This window comes from Octopus bimaculoides, chromosome 19, assembly GCF_046866305.1.
Source record: "Octopus bimaculoides isolate indiv1 chromosome 19, ASM4686630v1, whole genome shotgun sequence".
Classification (NCBI taxonomy): Eukaryota; Metazoa; Mollusca; class Cephalopoda; order Octopoda; family Octopodidae; genus Octopus; species Octopus bimaculoides.
In genome coordinates, this window is record NC_142946.1 from 9,323,134 (window position 1) to 9,333,133 (window position 10,000).

At 31.8% G+C, this 10,000-nt stretch overlaps 1 protein-coding gene across 9 annotated transcripts in view; it reads left to right on the top strand.

Moving 5' to 3' along the window:
• Positions 1-10,000, top strand: part of LOC149131760 (uncharacterized) — a 1,392,655-nt gene that overhangs the window by 348,751 nt on the left and 1,033,904 nt on the right. The gene's annotated exons all lie outside the window — the stretch shown is intronic.

Below are 10,000 nucleotides of genomic sequence, written 5' to 3' on the forward strand. Positions count from 1 at the left end.
GTTTTATCTGAGGCCCTTTATTCTATAATAGTTATAAATTACTATTCTTACCATGGTGAGGCAAATAAATAATTTAATCGCTGGTATATTGAGAAAAATGGCAAAAACTCGGCAGATCGATCGTACTTTATGACCCGAGAGTGACAAATAGTGTCTTTAACGATAGTATCTACTTTTCACTTGTGTATTAGGTTTACAATATTTTTGATGTGAACTCATGTCTTAAAACATACTGAGTTGTATCGCGCTAGCAAATATATTTCAACAATAAACACACGCTCTGTTTCTATTTCACTTCTTGGCCATTTTTTTTTCATTTTGTTCACTATTTATCCAAACAACGAATCGATTGTTTTATTGCTCGATCGGTCAATCAGTCAATAAGTTAAGGTTTCCATAGTCCTTTCGTCACTAATCAACGCCGTGTTACCGCTCTGCTCCTGGTCCACTACGTGCATAAATAATTACCCAATCGAATGTTTAATCAATCGTTCACTCAATTATTTCAGCAATCAGCTGTGTTTACCAAAGTCCTTTTTGTCTCTATTTTCAACATCATCAGTGACTTGACCTCTCCACCCCAGGTCTGTCAGTCAGTCAGTCTGTCTGTCCGTCAGTCTTTCTGTCTGTCTGTATTCTGGTTCACAGGTTTCATATTTCTATTTCTATAAGGAAATGAATAAGAACATACATGAGAAAAGAAGCCTGATCGCAGTGCTTGTATACAAATGAACGCCGCTGAAATTAATGCAAGACCGAATCCGTAAATCAGTGGGATTTGAACACAAACTACAAAAGTACTTATATAGATAATACGAAGAATTTAATCTGTTGCTCTACTGATTCTCCCAATAAAGGAATGGAATAAAGCAAAGAAGGAATGTATTGCAACGCTATGTTTTACAATCAGGTTTTCATTTATTCATTTATTTATCTATATACTTTTTAAATATCATGATAGTTATTATGAGATATGAAATTTGGAACCGAAGCCACACGTATTATGCCTTAAATATTAAAGGAAAAATCAAAGCTAAAAACTTTCAAAACTATTATAAAATACAGAAAAAACAAAACAAAACATGAAGAATGATAGACATTTCCAGTGTTTTTAGGATGATAGATATCTTTGTGGAAAACAGTTAAAATTTTTCATGTCTCGCGAGATAATAATTGTTTTCTATATGAGAGCAAAAATGGAAAACAAAAAAGGAGATTCTAATACAAATAAAAAGAATAACCGCAACAACAATATAAATATATATTTTTTTTCTTCAACATCGAAATGCTGAATACGATAACACTAAATAATTTTTTTTACGAAATATAGATTATTTTTTAGCGCTCCTTCTCTCACTCGCTCCCTCTCTCCCTCCCTCTCTACGTATGTGAATATATATATATATATATATATATATATATATATATATATATATATATATATATATATATATATATATATATATATATACATACATATATGTGTGTGTGTGTGTTTGTGTGTGTACGTATATGAACATGCATACATAGAAATATTTAGCAATTGAAAGTTAGATATGCAGATATATGTGCATAAATACACGTATATATATATGTGTGTGTGTGTGTGTTTGTGTGTGTGTGTGTGTATACAAATGTTGTTATATACGCTATACATACAATGTACGTAATATACATATGCACATACATGTTTATGACCTTATACATGTATATATGTATGTATAGAGAAATATTTATTTCTGTATATATATATACATATATATATATATATATATATATATATATATATATATATATATATATATATATATATATATATATATATATATATATATATATATATATTATATGTGTATATACATATATTATATATGTGTATATATATATGTATATGTGTGTTGTGTGTTTGCGTATGCGTATGTATTAGCCCATATATATATATATATATATATATATATATATATATATATATACACACACACACACACATATATGGGCTCTCTCTCATTTTCTAATATTCATTCCTGTCGATATCAATATATCAATTGTGAAATTGAATTTATCGCAGTTATAATACAAAAGAAGGGAATATGATGTTGTCTTTTGATGAGAGGATAAAGAGCTTAATTATTGATTATTGTTATCCATATTACTTGTGAAACAAAAGCGAGGTATTATTTGTCATTGCAGAATGTCAAGATAAACTCTACGTAATAATTCATGTACTATCGACAGTATCGCGTTTATCTCAACTGACATCTCAATAACGATATCTCAATATGAGCGATACATTGTGTCACGTGTGACTTTGATTTGGCATGAAAGAAAAATAAAACCCTACTAGATTTCTGTCTCCCTCCTTATTCCCCATCTTCCTCTCACATTCTCCACGATATATATATATATATATATATACGCGCACAGATACACGTACACACTCATATATATATATATATATATATATATATATTCGTGTATATATATATATATATTATGCATGTTTGTATGTATTTAGAGACCAAGAGGTTGAGAGAGGCATTGGGACATAGAGTTATAAAGGAGCCAATGTATGGAAAGATAGATTCATATGTGCCAAAGTTTGAAAGCGATAAGTACACACACGGCGTGGGAGAGAGCGCGAGATGAAGTTAGATAAGCTAAAACGTACATTTATATATATCTAGTTTAGCGAAAAATCGGCAGCCATATTTATATCTACATTCGTTCCTGCATGCCTCTCTATCTATCTATCTATCTATCTATCTATCTATCTATCTATCTATCTATCTATCTATCTATCTATCTATCTATCTATCTATCTATCTATCCATCCATCCATCTACCTATCTATCGGACAATCTGTCCATCTACCTATGTGTCTATTAACTTATTTATCATATGCGTTATGTCTATATTTATGTCTTCAGTCGTGTGTGCTTCACCTTTTACACATATGTGCGTGCGCAATCAGACAGAGGCGATACTTATACGGGTGTGCTGATAGTTTTGCCAGTATAGAGTTTTGCTTTTTATCATGATGTAAAATATCCGAAATATGTGCAAAAGTGTCTTGAAATAAGCAAAAGGCCACAAATAAATGCATTCGCGACGACGTTTCAACACATATATGTGAATTTATAGCGGTATTTCGTCTGTTTTGACGTTCTGAGTTCAAATTCTACCGAGGTCGACTTTGCCTTTTATCCTAACAAGGTCGATAAATGGAGCACCAGTTGCCTACTGAGGTCGATCTAATCGACTGGCCCCCTTCACAAAAATTTCCGGCCTTGTGCCTAGACTAGAAAAGAATATATAAGTACGAGTTTATTTTTGAATGCTCATATATGTGTGTGCGCGTGTGTTTGTTTACGTGCGTACATATGTCTATGTACGTATATATCTATGCACGTACGTACATATATATCTGTAATGAATGTAAGTAGCAGACGATAATTTTATAGAGAACCAAAGTACACTAAAGAAAATGTCCTTCACTTAGTAAATATACACTATTTGCCCTAATATGAACACGGGCATATGGCATAGTGGTTAAAAAATAATGTGTCATATTTATTATTAAAATTATATGATGTCTAGGAATCCGAAATTTCGCAATTCAAGATTTACTTTTAAAAATGAATGTACTCTACTAAAAACATTGATTAATCCTTCTGCTGTATGTTGAATATATGTGTGTGTGTGTGTGTGTGTGTGTGTGTGTGTTTAGCATGTAATATATATATATGTATAATGTATATATGCATGCATATATATATATATACAGATATATGTACATGCATAAATATATATATATATACGCTCATATATACATTAATATATATATATATATATATATATATAAAGTGTAGTATATTGCCACTTAAGTGTGGCTGACCCCTAGGGGTGGATGTTACTGTTGCTTTTAGCCCCAGGAGGACATCTCCTCCAGCTGGCTTATCGACACACGACTGTGTCGATAAGCCAGCTGGAGGAGATGTCCTCCTGGGGCTAAAAGCAACAGTAACATCCACCCCTAGGGGTCAGCCACACTTAAGTGGCAATATACTACACTTTATCGTGCAGTTACTGTTAATACTTCATTTAGAGAATTAACATATATATATATATATATATATATATATATATATATATATATATATAACATGTAATTATATAAAAATATATATGTATATAAATGTATATATATGAGAGACGGAGAGCGAAAGAGAGATAAAGAGCAGTAAATAGGTATATAAATTGATAGATACATACATACATACATATATATATATATATATATATATATATATATATATATACACATGCTTTATGCTTGCATAAATGCAGATAAACACACACACACACACATGAGTTTACGAATGTTATTTGCGTGTTATCAATGATTTACAGCTGTGTTTATGTACGTGTCTGCTAATTCTAATATATTTCTTCATATGTCTGCAAATCCGTGCGTGTGACATTACCGTTATTACGCTGTCATCATCCTAATCATTTTACATTATCTTCATCAGCATCGGATTCAATAATTAATAATAATTTCAGATGATTAGCTCTAAATTCTGCCCACACAGTCCGTTACAGGCCTTCTCTCTACCACTTATAAGCGTCATAACATAATTACTATAAGTCACGTCATGCAATTGGTTTCCAGCACACCAGATTATGAAGCATTCTGGATAACATACATACTAAGCAATACTCTTCATCATAACAAGCCAAAAATCAGAGACTGTAGGTGGTCGAACATTTACAAGAAATAACAAAGAAATCTCTTTCACATGATTCACTGCCAACCGAAATAAGAATAAACGGACGCAGAAGAACGTATACCTATATACACTTGTAATGAAGAAATAGTTGAAGGTAATTTGCTTATAAACATACATTAAGAGGAAATATTTCACGGTAGCGATTTTCTTCACTACCTCAGGTAGTGACGACCATTCCTGACATGAGTCTCGGGCTCAGCTGGCTCCGGCTGACAGTACCCGGTGTGGGAGCCCATCCAGGGTTACGGGACGGAGACAACCTTCTAAAAAATCCCGAGTGGTGCCCCGTATGCGGTTTAGTGTTCGACTCAACACTCTTCCGGCAGCTCCTGCAACCATCAAGCTTGTGCCAAACGTAATGCTCTGCACTCCTTTGGACTACGTCAGTAACGTCGAGAGAGAGGGGACTCCTGGCGATTGGGCTACACAGCATTTTATTACATCTAGCCCAGACCTCGCGCAAAATAGGAGAGGAATCTTTGATTTGCCTCTCCAGAATGCGCAAATCCATTGTCTCCCGAGACAAAAGGATGCCAACGAATCTATCTATCTATCTATCTATCTATCTATCTATCTATCTATCTATCTATCTATCTATTTGTCTGTCTGTCTGTCTCTTTCTATATATCCATACATTTATATACATATATGTGTATATATGTATACACGCTCGCGCGCGCACACAAACGTACGCACACGCACCACCCCCCCCCCCCCCCCCACACACACACCCCCACACACACACGTACTTGTATACTCAACGGAATTAGCATTACTTTTTCAAGAATTTCAATAAGTCCTATAGGTAACACTCGCTATTAATTCTCAATAAGACTTACCATTTATTATCTTGAAACTAACTAGTATAGAAATAAAATAATCTATTACAATTTTGCCTCCGCGGAACCATTTTCCAATCATATATATATATATATATATATATATATATATATATATATATATATATATATATATATATATATATATATATATATATATATATATATATATATATATGTATATATATATATATATATATATATATATATATATATATATGTATGTATGATGTATAAATGTAAGTATATAAGTATGTATATATGTATGTATATATGGATGATGGATGTGTGTTTGTATTTATGTGTGTATGTATGTATGTATGTATGTATGCAGCCAATGCCTCAAATTGTCGTCATTACTATCATGAAAATCTTTAAGCACTCCGTCATCAACGTCGCTCTCATAATCACAAGCAACATTAACTTAATTAAAAATTATGCATTCTTAAAGATTTTAGAATTCAAACCTTAAGGCTCTCTATGGGGTGTAAATTATATTCTCTTCCTGACGCCACATTAGCTCCATGTCAACTTGTCCACATGCACCTTATGACGGTTTGTTCTTCTCTGTCTGCCCCTCTCCTTCTCTCCTTCTCTCTGCATATATATATACATATATATATATATATATATATGCGTGTGAGTGTCTGTGTGTATATATGTGTGCGCGTGACTGCGTGTGCGTTTGTGAGTAACTAGAATGATAGTTATATGTGTATGTAAGACCACACTCTAAGAATCTCTCTTCCCTTGTCAGCGTTTATTGTATGTTTGTCGCTTTATGTATCTGTCTCTCTACCCTTGCTCCCTCTCTCTATTTCTTTCTTTCCTTTTTTCTCTCTCACCCCTTTCTCTCTCTTTCTGTTACACACACACATAGACACACATACACACATAACACTCAAAAACCTAAGCTTCCACTTTCTGAATTTCATGCAAACATTCAAATCATATCGTTTGAACATGTTTGTAAATCTGTCTGTACGTGTTTGAGTGCGTTTGAGTGCCTGTGTGCATGCGTATATGTATGAGTGTTCGTATGTCTGTCTGTGTGTGTTTGTGAGTGAGTACTCCGGCGTCTCTATCAGTCTGTATATGCATCTAAAAGCGACTGTGAGAGCCTATCTTTCGGGTTAAACACCAAATTGAGCAAATGAAGCACAATATTAAGAATTAGATATTTTAAAAGAATATTTTAAAGGCGAAACCTCTTGCAGCATGGTTCCAATATATAGGTCACAAGTGTAATTGGATTCATAACAGTTGTCGCTGTAAGACCTTTTGTATCTGTGCTTGTTTACGTTTAAATTTCTACAAAATTACACAAGTATATACATACACACATGCTCTCTTAACTATCCCTATGTATATATATATATATATATATATATATATATATATATATATATATATATATATATATATGCATATATGCATACGTACATGCATACATACAGTTATATCTATCTAGCTATCTGTCTATCAATCTATCTATCTATCTATCTATCTATCTATCTATCTATCTATCTATCTCTTTGTCTGTCTATCTGTGTAACTGTCTGTCTGTGTTTATCTGTCTGTCTGTCTGTCTGTCTGTTTATCTTTCTGTTTATTCGCCTGTCTGTCTCTTTCCCTCTCTCTCTCTCTCTCACTTCCTCTCCGTATCTATATATGTATACATATATATCTATATATATATATATCTGTGTGTGTGTGTGCGTGTGTCTGTGTGTGTAGGGGGAGGTGGCCGTATGTACGTGTACATATGTGTGAGTATATATATATATATATATATATATATATGTGTGTGTGTACATATGTGTGAGTATATATATATATATATATATATATATATATATATATATATATAAATAGTCACACATACACGTGCACCTCCCTCCCACATCCTTTTTAGTGCCTTGTCTTGACAGGTTCTCGTCTATGTGGTATTTTCCGTTATTTTTTTAAAAGTAACTTTATTTATTTATTATTTTTCCTTAGATTTAAAAAAAAGAAGGACGCACTTCTTTTATCGTGAAAAATCAGTGTTAAACGTTGATTATATATTTTACACACCACATTTGCATATGTGCCCGTGTCTGTATGTGCATGTTTACACACCCAGGTCCATGTGTGCGCCATATAAATGAACTTCTTCCGGCGTTGAAGCAATATATATATATATATGTATATATATATATATATATATATATATATATATATATATATATATATATATATATATATATATATATATATATATATATATATGTATGTATGTATGTATGTATGTATAAATAAATGTATGTATATTTAGTAACAGTAAAATACTATGCATAAACAAATGTGAGGATGAAAAAAGAAGGAAATAAGGAAAGAAAAATTCCACGAAGGAAAAAAAAAAAAGAATACAGAGAGAATGAACCGAATGTAAAAGAATCAATGAGAATTTAATTTCCAAATGTTTATAGGGCTTCAGTACTCCACCCTGCAACATTTTCGTAATTTAAAATGTGACATTTTAATATCAGATAATTAAACGTATGTTATATATGTAAGGAAGTATGTATGTATGTATGAATATATACATGTAGGTGTGTGTTTGTGCGTGTATATAAATATATATATACATATACACACACAAATATGCATATATATATGTATATATATATATATATATATATATATATATATATATATATATATATATATATATATATATATATATATATATATATATATATATATATATATATATATATATTACATATGTTTATGTATATATATATATATATATATATATATATATATATATATATATATAAGAATTGGAAGCTACATGTGGAGTCCTCAAGCTATATTTTAGATGCGTTAAGATACATTATGCACATACATATAAGCATACAAGCACCCAGTGAGAGAGAGAGTGAAAGAGAGAGAGAAGGGAGCAGATAGAGAATGAATGGGACAGAAAGAGAGTGAGAGAGAAAGGAGGGAGACGAAAACATACCGTGCAATATATATGTATGTCTACTTAATTGTACCTTACTCAGGTAAATGTAAAAGTTTGTGCTATGTAGTTCTCTGTATCACTCTCTTTCCGGTTCTAAATATATGCAAATATATATTTCTATCTATCTGTCTGTCTGTCTGTCTGTGTATGTATCTAAATATATGTGTGTATATATGCATGTATTTATCTATCTATCTACCTTTCAAACATATGTGTGTGTCCGTGTGTCCGTTTACTTATGTGCGTGTCTATCATTGTGTTTGTGTGAGACTATTTAACCATGCATAAGCGTGCCTATGTAAACATGTACCTAACTATATAAATATATATCAAGACTGAGTAAGTAAATGAGAAAGAGAGAGGGAGAGAGAACGAAATAGAGAGAGAGAGAGAGAGAGAGAGAGAGAGAGAAAGAGAGAGAGAGTGGTGGATGGGTAATAGACATAAATGTATATAAATATGTATACTAGTGGCTAGTCTTTGTACTTCCATTAAATCCTGAAATTTTAAGAGTCAATTTTAAGAATATAAATTGAAGCGGGTTACATATACTCTGTATGTAACCTCATTGAAGCTGCTTCTTTGAATTCATTTAAGTGTTGATGCAAAATTTCAGCACTTTGTACCATTTCGCATTCACGTATAATGAGTTTAAAGGGGTATAAAGTTAAAAGCTGCCCAAGGAATCATTGCAAATTAGCTTACTTTGTAACTTTGTCCTGCTGAACTTTTCTATTACAGGGACAAATGCATGCTCTCTCTGCTCAATGTTACCTAGGGATTTATTAATCTTTTCCCTGGTAGGTAATTGTAATGAGGCAGACTGATACAGCTATTTGTTTAAGAGTGTCTTTGATTGTCGTATCTTAACTCGAGCCTGTCCTCTGTAAACTATTTGTATTATATCACATTTGACTAAAGACAGCAAATATTATTCAAAAAAGGAATCATGACATGAAATATATACACTTTGATAGTCAACATGTCAATGAGGCTGAACATAATTGATAACATTAGAACCACAATTCACAATCTGTATATTTTATATAACCTTAAATGATCCCTAATCGGGAAGACGAAGATTCAAATAAATAAATTTAGGCGGGAATACACAAATTTGTATTTCCATAAAACTAGACTACATAGTTAGTATCCCTTTTTAATTATGGTTTTCAAATTCTTTTAGTCGAACTGAAAATATTATATTTGACAAGGAATAAGATGGCAATAACATGCATAATTAAATAATTTTATTTCGCATAAATTATACTACCTGGACAAGAAAAGAAATGACCATTCAAACTATACAACGGGTAGGGCAGTTGTAGAATTCTAAATTTTTTTATCCAGTTATTATC